The sequence below is a fragment of the Cetorhinus maximus genome, chromosome 12, assembly GCF_964194155.1.
Source record: "Cetorhinus maximus chromosome 12, sCetMax3.hap1.1, whole genome shotgun sequence".
In the NCBI taxonomy this organism is placed as follows: Eukaryota; Metazoa; Chordata; class Chondrichthyes; order Lamniformes; family Cetorhinidae; genus Cetorhinus; species Cetorhinus maximus.
The window spans coordinates 68,314,997-68,323,900 of NC_135890.1; positions in this window are offsets into that span (position 1 = coordinate 68,314,997).

An 8,904-nucleotide genomic window follows, 5' to 3' on the forward strand; every position below is an offset into this window, starting at 1 on the left:
TCTGGTACATCGATGATTACTTCGGTGCTGCTTTATGCTCTCGTCGGGACCTGGAAAAATTTATTAATTTTGCTTCCAATTTCCACCCCTCCATCATTTTCACATGGTCCATCTCTGACACTTCCCTTCCCTTTCTTGACCTCTCTGTCTCAATTTCTGGTGATAGACTGTCCACCAATATCCATTACAAGCCTACCGACTCCCACAGCTACTCGACTACAGCTCCTCACACCCCGCTTCCTGTAAGGACTCCATCCCATTCTCTCAGTTCCTTCGCCTCCGTCGCATCTGTTCTGATGATGCCACTTTCAAAAACAGTTCCTCTGACATGTCCTCCTTCTTCCTTAACCGAGGTTTTCCACCCACGGTGGTTGACAGGGCCCTCAACCGTGTCAGGCCCATCTCCCGCGCATCCACCCTCACACCTTCTCCTCCCTCCCAGAAACATGATAGGGTCCCCCTTGTCCTCACTTATCACCCCACCAGCCTCCGCATTCAAAGGATCATCCTCCGCCATTTCCGCCAACACCAGCATGATGCCACCACCAAACATATCTTCCTTTCACCCCCCCCCCGGTGGCATTCCGTAGGGATCGTTCCCTCCGTGACACCCTGGTCCACTCCTCCATCACCCCCTACTCCTCAACCCCCTCCCATGGCACCTTCCCATGCAACCTCAGAAGATGCAACACCTGCCCCTTCACTTCCTCTCTCCTCACCGTCCAAGGGCCCAAACACTCCTTTCAAGTGAAGCAGCATTTCACTTGCACTTCCCTCAACTTAGTCTACTGCATTTGTTGCTCCCAATGCAGTTTCCTCTACATTGCAGAGATCAAATGCAGACTGGGTAACCGCTTTGCAGAACACCTTCGGTCTGTCCTCAAGCATTACCCAGACCTCCCTGTCGCTTGCCATTTCAACACTCCACCCTGCTCTCATGCCCACATGTCTGTCCTTGGCTTGCTGCATTGTTCCAGTGAAGCTCAACGCAAACTGGATGAACAGCACCTCATCTTCCGACTAGGCACTTTACAGCCTTCTGGACTGAATATTGAGTTCAACAATTTTAGGTCATGAACTCTCTCCTCCATCCCCACCCCATTTCCGTTTTTCCCCCCTCCTTTTTGTTTTTTCCAATAATTTATATAGATTTTTCTTTTCCCACCTATTTCCATTATTTTTAAATGTATTTCCACCCATTGTTTTATCTCTATCTTTTAGCCTTTTTAGTATTCCTTCACCCCACCCCACCCCCACTAGGGCTATCTGTACCTTGTTTGTCCTGCTTTCTACCCTTAATTAGCACATTCCTTTAGATAATATCACCACCTTCATCACCTCTTTGTCCTTTTGTCTGTGACATCTTTTGGTTATCTCCACCTATTACTGGCCCTCTATCCAGCTCTACCTGTCCCACCCCTCCTTAAACCAGTTTATATTTCACCCCTTTCCTATTTTTACTTAGTTCTGTTGAAGGGTCATGAGGACTCGAAAAGTCAACTGTGCTCGTCTCCACCGATGCTACCAGACCTGCTGAGTTTTTCCAGGTATTTCTGTTTCTGTTTTTGTCCCAGATTTATTGAGGCACCTAAAGCATATGTTCAGAATCCTGATTGCTTGCTCTATCACAACTCTGGTGATCAGGTGGCTTCTAGTGTACCTCCCCTGGGCATCATTGTCTGGGCTCCTCAAGGGTATTAACAGCCAGATTTTCAAAAGGATGATCTTGACTCTAATCCACTAACTCCTCTCCAAGGTGTGGATATCTCAGGAACACTTGACTGGCACAGAGCAAAAGCAATAGGGCAGCCCCCTGGGCATCTTGCATAATGATCTATTGTGGTTGCAGATGAACTGAACATTTAAGGACTGGAAGCTGTTTCTGTTAACAAAGACTCCAGGGTGACCTCAAGGTGCATTGGTCACCACATGTGTGCAATCGATGTCTCGCTTGACCTCTGGGAAGCCAGCCAGAGTGGCAAAGCCAGGCACCTGCCTATTGTGACTGGTCTCATCAGCTGATTTGTGGACATAAGCTCCAGTCCTGGAAAACATGGCATTGTCACCTGTGAGATCCACTTGCTGGGGGCAGATTACGAGATGCTGAGAATGTCACCTGCAGATCTCTGGAAGGAGCCGGAGGCAAAGGAATTCAGGCTGTGCTGATTTTTGATAGCCACTGGCAATACGTACCCTTCTGGTCCACTGGTCTTCATCCAGGGAGCTGCAAATGTTTGTGACCACCTGACACAAACCCTGATCCTCCTGAGGCACTGCCGTTCAGTCGGGAAGCTTATTCTCTGCCTATAAGCCCTATGTTGGGGATATCACCTCCAGCAAGCTGCAGCTCTGTATCATCCCATCTCCTGTGGCGGCTTAGGAGAAGGCTGCTCCTCTTGCTGCTGCGAGCGCTACTCATCTTGTTCCTCCTCTGAGGTCTAAAGTAAAGCTGCATAAGTTGGTTCTCATACTCAGCTGAAGGTTGCTAGTTGCAAAGTGTAGATCAAAGGCAATAAACTCCAAAATAGCAGAAGTGATCTCCAAAGTAGTGGAAATCACCTTCAAAGCAGTGAAATAATACTCTCAGAACTAATTCTGTGAGCAAAGGTCTTTCAACTAGGCAATGGAGTAGCTGTAGGGACACCACACCTAAAGGATTTCTTGTCTGTCACTTGTTTAACCTCCTCAAATCCCGCAGTCCTTTTGCGTTAATTCCTCTGGTGAGGTCCACAAGTGTGGGAAACCCATGCACACAAAGTTAAATTCAAAACTCCAGGTCAAAGTAACCGATAATGAAGTCTTTGCATGTTATAATTGCCAACTTGCTTTCCTCAAGAAGGTTCCCAGTGGCTGTGAATCATGCTGAGGATAAAGGCAAAAATTGGTGGGTTGCTGCCGGCTACCCGAGGTGTTTCAGCTTTTTAACCAGCGGTCTGCTCACAACCCCATTCACTTTTAACCTTAAAATTCCCCATTGTCCAAGCTCATATACAGTCTGAGAAATCAGGGATTAGATATGGGGGAGAGAGAGAGAGAGGATGAATGGAGGGGTAGGGAGAGAGTGAATGGGGAGGGACAGAGAGAGAGAGATTGGGGGAGAGAGGGAGTAGGAATGGGGGAGAGAGAGAGGATGAATGGAATGGGAGGGAGAGAGAGAGGATGTTGAGGGATGGAGAGAGAGAGAGAGGATCAATGGAGGAGAGAGAGAGGATGAATTGAGGAGAGAGAGAGGATCAATGGAGGAGAGAGAGAGGATGAATGGAGAGAGAGGGACGGTCGATGGAGGGGAAGAGACTTTAATCCCTAAAGTCTGAGAAATAGGCACTTTAGAGACATACACAAGGATAATTACGCTGATATAACAATTTTCTTCTAGAAAAGACTGGAGACATTTGAAATGCAGAATTGAAATGATTTGGAATAAAGAGGCAACAATTTACATTGGGAATCATGTTACAATCAGCAAGTACAACAGAGGTAATAATGTGTGTAAAAATCAGGGTGATAAAGGCTGTAACAATCTTTTTCAAAATTAAATTTCTTGTTATTATTTCGCATTACACTGGTTTGCCTTTATTCATGAGCACATCATTAATATTTGTTGAGACTAGCTTAGTCAAAGAGCTCAAAGTACTGGCACACCACATGATTGGCATGCATTGACGGTTACAGGGGAGTTAGGGACATTTCCTTTATTGGGAGAAACAATGTTGTGTTTTTTTGTTAATTCTTTATTGAATGTTCATGTTAGTGTCCAATGTTGTATTCATCACCCAGTGGGACATGGCTGAGCTTGCAGGCTCAGCTGCACCCTCCCTCTAAACAAGAAAGGACATTGTCCTAGATCACTCTCAGCAGGCTAATTGAAATGTCGGTGAATGCAAAGCCCTGCAGGGAATCTGCCAGTCAACACCCTTAGACGGACACACATTTGGACAGGACTGACACTGCTCTTCAGGCCCTTCAGTTGACAGAACTGACTGTCTCCACCACTGCCCCCCACTACTGTATTCAGGGTGCCTGGCCATTCCCACTTCACTCCTCCATGCCTCCGACCCCACCATATTTCCTCCCTAGATCCCTCTTCCAATCCTTCATGTCCCCAACCCCACTCAGCAAACTCCCTCACCTTTGACTCTCCCTTGCTGGTCCTAAGCCTCCATGTAACAGCTGTTATGAAACTCATGCTTACCTGCTTGTTGGGGGATGGAGGTATGGATCTCCTGCATGCCATAGGCTGGGAGCAGGGAACAAGAACATAAGAACATAAGAACTAGGAGCAGGAGTAGGTAATTCAGCCCCTCGAGCCTGCCCCACCATTCAATACAACCATGGCTGATCTCATTTCGGCCTCAACTCCAATTTCCCGCCCTCTCCCCGTAACCTTTCAACCCGTTACTAATTAAAAATCTGTCTATCTCCTCCTTAAATTTATTCAGCGTCCCGGCATCCACTGCACTCTGAGGTAGTGAACTCCACAGATTCACGACCCTTTGAGAAAAGTAATTCCTCCTCATCTCTGATCTAAATCTACCACCCCTTAGCCTAAAACTATGGCCTCTCATTCTAGAATGCCCCACAGGGGAAACATCCACTTCTCGTCTACTTTGTCTATCCCCTTTAGCATCTTATATACCTCAATTAGATCTCCTCTCATCCTTCTAAACTCTAGCAAGCATAGGCCTAAACTGCTCAATCTCTCCTCATAAGACAAGCCCTGCATCTCTAGAATCAATCTAGTGAACCTCCTCTGAACCGTTTCCAATGCAACTACATCCTTCCTCAAGTAAGGGGACCAAAACTGTGCACAATACTCCAGGTGCGGTCTCACCAATGCCTTGTACAGTTGCAACAACACTTCCCTATTTTTATACTTTATTCCTTTAGCAATAAATGCCAAAATTCCATTTACCTTCCTTATTACCTCCTGTACCTGCATACTAGCTTTCAGTGATTCATGCACGAGGACACCCAGATCTCTCTGCACTCTGAAGTTTCTGAAGTTTCTCTGCATTTAAATAATAAGTTGCCTTTTTATTCTTCCAACCAAAATGGATAACCTCACACTTATCCACGTTAAACTCCATCTGCCAAATTTTGGCTCATTCACCTAACCTGTCCATATCCATTTGTAAATTTCTTATTTCTTCATTGCAACTTACTTTCCCACCTATTTTGGTGTCATCTGCAAATTTAGCTATAGTACCTTCTATCCCTGAATCCAAGTCATTAATATAGATTGTAAATAGTTGGGGCCCAAGGACCGAACCCTGTGGCACCCCACTAGTTACAGCTTGCCATCCAGAAAAGTACCCATTTATCCCAACACTCTGCTTTCTGTTGGTTAGCCAATCCTCTATCCAAGCTAATGTATTACCTCTAACTCCGTGTGATCTTATCTTGTGTATTAATCTTTTGTGCAGCACCTTATCAAAGGCCTTCTGGAAGTCCAGATATATTACATCTACAGGATTCCCATTATCCACTTTGCTTGTCACATCTTCAAAGAGCTCTAGCAAATTAGTCAAATACGATTTACTCTTCATAAAACCATGCTGACTCTGATGGATCGCATTTTACTTTCCAAATGCCCCATTACTACTTCCTTAATAATGGATTCCAACAATTTCCCAACGACAGACGTTAAACTAACTGGTCTATAGTTTCCTACTTTCTGTCTCCCCCTCTTTTTGAATAAGGGCATTATATTAGGATTTTCCAATCCACTGGAACCTTTCCAGAATCCAGGGAATTTTGGAATATTATAGCCAATGCATCCACTCTCTCCGCTGCCACTTCCTTTAAGACCCTGGGATGTAGGCCATCAGGTCCTGGGGACTTGTCACCATTTAATCCCAATAATTTGCTCAGTACTTTTTCTCTAGTGATGGTGATTGTTCTAAGTTCCTCCTTCTCTATACCCTCTGCACTACCTGTTACTATTGGGGTGGTACTAGTGTCCTCTACTGCGAAAACTGAGGTGGTGGCATAGTGGTATTGTCACTAAACCTGTATTTCAGAAGCCCAGGGTGCTGTTCTGGGGACCAGGGTTCAAATCCCACCATGGCAGATGGTGGAATTTGAATTCACTAGAAACCTGGAATTAAAAGTCTGATGATGACTATGAAACCATTGCTTTTGATGTAAAAACCCATTTGGTTCACTAACGTCCTTTAGGAAATCTGCCATGCTTACCTGGTCTGGCCTACATGTGACTCCAGACCCACAGCAACGTGGTTGATTTTTAAAATGTCATCTAAACAAGGGCAATTAGGGATGGGCAATAAATGCAGGCTAGCCAACAATGCCCACATCCCATGAACGAATTTTTTAAAACAGGCACAATTCAAAATCTTTACATTCTTCAGGCCGAGGACAGGTCCTGTGCACTTGTGGATAGATAAAAAGAAGGACGTGAAAACCCAGGTCAGGTGATCGGATGTGGGGGTGCCACAGTTTTTCGGAGAGAGGGGGCAGGGAAGGGTACAGGGAGAAGGTCCCAGGAAATGTCCCAGAGACAGGGGACAGGAACAGGTCCCAGTTGAGTTAAGAAAAGGAGAAACAGTCTCCAATTAAAGAAAGAGCTGCGGGGAGCAGACTTTAAGTGAAGTGGACTTGGGAGAAGCCCTGATAGTCGACGAGGGCTCTAGAGAAATCCTGAAAATCCGAGAAGGCAGCCGAAGGTCAGTGACTACATATTGCGGGCCGTTGAGGCAAAGGTACCCCTTTGGAGGAGTGGTGTTCTGCTTGGCATGGCCGAAGAGCTGAAATTTGTGCTTGTAAGTTGATGATGAATGTACTAGGGAACGCAGGAGAAAGTATTCTTGGAAGGCAAGATTGGAACACTACGAGATGGGCCGTCATTGAAGCCTTCCGAGTTGGAGCGACTTTTGGGGAGAAGGCCAGTGTAATGCTCGACATTCCACAAACATGCCAATGACTTTGAAATCAAAATTTCACATCCCACCTAATTAAGTCACCCGGCACACCATGTTTCCTGCCTTGTAGGCTTCATAAAGTCCCCTCCATTGGGTGTAATAATCACCTCACAGTACTTCCACAAACTTTACAATAGCAGGTGTTTGCTAAAATTGCTCACCTGCAGGTTGGACAGCTGGCCTTCAGTCTGGTGGAGTCTCCCTCTTGCATGTTCAGCTGAGATTGGATAGCGTTCATACATCCAGTGGACCTTCGCCACCCAAGTTTCTATAACATGCATCAAAGCAGTCGGAATGGCTGCTTGATGCCACGATCTGGGCAATTGAGATGCTTCCAATGCAGAAGCAGCATGCCCATGCTGGTGCCCTTGCCAACATGGGCTTTGTATGGCTGGGACCTCTTGGTAGCGCTGTGTGACCATTCTGAAGCTTTTGTAAGGCCAGCTCCAGGAGCGCGATGAAGCCAGGTTTCTAGCCCATTGAATCAATTAGGTGAGGGCCAGCATTTGTGAGCTGTCTCGTAGCTGATATCAGCCAGTTGATAGAAGAGATCTGCTGATATTAGTTTGTTAAAGTGGAGGAACAGGTTTTAAAATTCTATGTGCAAGTAACTTCTGGACACATACTGTATGATCTTGAGTTAGTAACCCTATTAAAACACAGTGAAGTGAGAGTTATTTCTACAGATATTTATTATACTAGAGGGCATTAAGTTACAAAGAAGGTAACGGTACATTGAGTGGTCTTTTATAATGTCTGCCTCTCTTTGAACCCTTCCCAGCAATGGTCTTTAGTTCTGGGGCTGAGAGAGATGACACTCAATGGCATTGCCACCGCCATCCACTAGGTATGTGAAACGCCTTTCTGAGATTTCTGCTGTGGGCAACCAGCAGTGTTTTGCTACTTTGATGCATCTTATGTGAAGGTCATTCTCACTGATAACATGCATTGCTCTTACCCACCTCTCCCTTCTTTGGTTTGTCTACCATGTCCTCCACTTGAAGAAACAATTCAAAAATGGTTTAAATGAGGCATCTAATTAAGCTACCTGACAGTCAACTCACCCAAGCCAAAAGCTATCCCACTTACCCATTCCCCACCCCCCCAGCTAGCTGGTCAGCCGTTCCTATCTTTGAGAGAGGCTGCACTCCTCACAACATTTAAGAAATATTTAGATTAGAACTTGAAATAGCATAGCACACAGGGCTACAGGTCAAGTGCTGGAAAATGGGATTAGAATAGATAGGTGCTTGATGGCTGGCACAGACATGATGGGCCGACGGGCCTGTTTTTCTCTGCTGTATAACTGTATGACTCCAAGCAAACCCAGCCCGCCTGCGACCCCGCCCCCTCTCCCCCCCCCCCCCCCCACCCCCCTTCCCCACCCCACGACCATTCAACAGGGAGCTGCAGAGTTGACTGTCAGGAGTATGCCAATGAGCTCACCACACATTTTATGGTGGCTTAAACAGCTCAGTAGAAGTTTGGGAATGTAAAACATATTGTAATAAGGAGAAACTGTTTCCATTCAGTAACCAGAGGGACACAGATTAAACATAATTGGAAAAGAGCCAGTAGAGTGGAGATGAGGAAACATTGTTTTTACACAGCAAGTTGTTGTGATCTGGAATGCGCTGCTTGAGAGGGTGATGAAAACAGATTCGATAATGACATTCATAAGGGAATTGGGATAAATACTTTAAAATAAATAAACGCAGGGCTATGGGGAAAGAACTGGGGATGGGAGTAGTTAGATAGCTCTTTCAAGGAGCTGGCACAGGCACAATGGGCAGAATGGCCTCCTTCAGTGATGTGTGGTTCTATGGTAATCCTAGGGCATGGTGGATGTCTGATCTCAGTTGCGACAGTACTTGGGATCCTACAGTGAACCTCCCCTGGGCTAGGGAGAGCAATGTGGTCTGGGCAGGGGTCCCTCCAAGAGCCCTACACAGACTCGAATCAGGTC